Here is a 2,099-nt window from a genome sequence, read left to right on the forward strand (position 1 = left end):
GTCATTAATAGAATTTATAATGAAATCATTGCAATCATGCTTTTCATTCAAGGAGCCCTCGTGAATCACTTCATAAATTTCTTCATCACAATTTTTAGATTCACACATCTCAAGCAAAACTCCATAGAGATAGTCAAGTGCACTCAACTCACTAGCAAATGGCTCAACATAATTGGATCTCTTAAAGAGATTAGCAAGTGGATGAGGATCCATATAAATAGATTTTCACCAAGCGAAGATGCAAGCATATTGAGGGCACATAGCACACAAGCAAAGGAAAGGCAAACGAAAAAGGCAAATATTTTTTGTATTTTTGTTTTTCAGAAGTGGGGGAGAGGAAAACGAGAGGCAAAAAAGTAAATGCAAGAGATGAGTTTGCGACGGTTACTTGGATAAGCTTCACTTAGAATAATCCCCGGTGCCAGAGATTGACACGTTGGAGGAAGACTATTCTTGACTTGATGCTCCCCGGCAACGGTGCCAGAAATTCTCCTTGCTACCTCTTGAGCTTGCGTTGGTTTTTACCTTGAAGAGGAAAGGGTGATGCAGCACAGTAGCAGTAAGTATTTCCCTCAGTTTGAGCACCAAGGTATCAATCGAGTAGGAGTATCAAGCGAAGTCTCCAAAGTACCTGCGCAAAAACAGCAAACTTGCACCCAACGCTACAAAGGGGTTGTCAATCCCTTCACGGTTAACTGCAAGGTGAGATCTGAAGGCGGAAAGTGCAACAAAGTAAAAGTGTAGGGCTGAAAATATAATGTGAAGTAGACCCGGGGGCCATAGTGTTCACTGGAGGCTTCTCTCAAGATAGCAAATATTACGGTGGGTGAACGAATTACAGTCGAGCAATTGATAGAACCGCGCAAAGTTATGACGATATCTAAGGCAATGATCATACATTTAGGCATCACGTCCGAGACAAGTAGACCGATACTTTCTACATCTACTACTATTACTCCACACATCGACCGCTATGTGCTGCGGCAACAAAAGTCCTTCCCTGCCGCTTAGGAATTCTTCTTGTTACTTCTCTGGTTTGCGTCGGTTTTTCCCTTGAAGAGGAAAGGGTGATGCAACACAGCAGCAGTAAGTATTTGCCTCAGTTTGAGAACCAAGGTATCGATCGAGAAGGAGGGCCTCGTCAAGTCGAGAGTACCTGCGCAAACACAAACAAGCTTGCACCCAACGCTTCAAAGGGGTTGTCAATCCCTTCAAGATTGTTTGCAAAGTGAGATCTGAAGGCGGAAAGTGCAACAAAGTAAACAGTGTAAGGCTGAAAATATGGTGTGGAGTAGACCCTGGGGGCCATAGTGTTCACTAGAGGCTTCTCTCAAAATAACAAATATCACGGTGGGTGAACAAATTACTATCGAGAAATTGATAGAACCGTGCAAAGTCATGACGATATATAAGGCAATGATCATACATATAGGCATCACGTCCGAGACAAGTAGACCGATACTTTCTGCATCTACTACTATTACTCCACACATCGACCACTATCCAGCATGCATCTAGTGTATTGAGTTCATGACGAACAGAGTAACGCCTTAAGCAATATTACATGATGTAGAGGGATAATCTCAAACCAATGATGAAAACCCCATCTTTTTACCCTTGATGGCAACAACATGATGCGTGCCTCGCTACCCCTTCTGTCACTGGCTCAGTTCACCGCACTGTATGAACCCAAAACCAAGCACTTCTCCCATTGCAAGAAACATAGATCTAGTTGGCCAGACAAAACCCACAACTCGAAGAGAATTACAAGGATATGGAATCATGCATAAGAGAGATTAGAAGAAACTCAAATTAGATTCATAGATAATCTGATCATAAATCCACAATTCATTGGATCTCGACAAACACACCGCAAAAGAAGATTACATCGGATAGATCTCCATGAAGATCATGGAGAACTTTGTATTGAAGATCCAAGAGAGAGAAGAAGCCATCTAGCTACTAGCTATGGACCCGTAGGTCTATGGTGAACTATTCACGCATCATCGGAGAGGTCATGGTGTTGATGAAGAAGCCCTCCATGTCCGAATCCCCCCTCCGGCAGGGCACCAGAACGTGCCCCAGATGGGATCTTGCGG

This window comes from Hordeum vulgare, chromosome 7H (assembly GCF_904849725.1).
Source record: "Hordeum vulgare subsp. vulgare chromosome 7H, MorexV3_pseudomolecules_assembly, whole genome shotgun sequence".
In the NCBI taxonomy this organism is placed as follows: Eukaryota; Viridiplantae; Streptophyta; class Magnoliopsida; order Poales; family Poaceae; genus Hordeum; species Hordeum vulgare.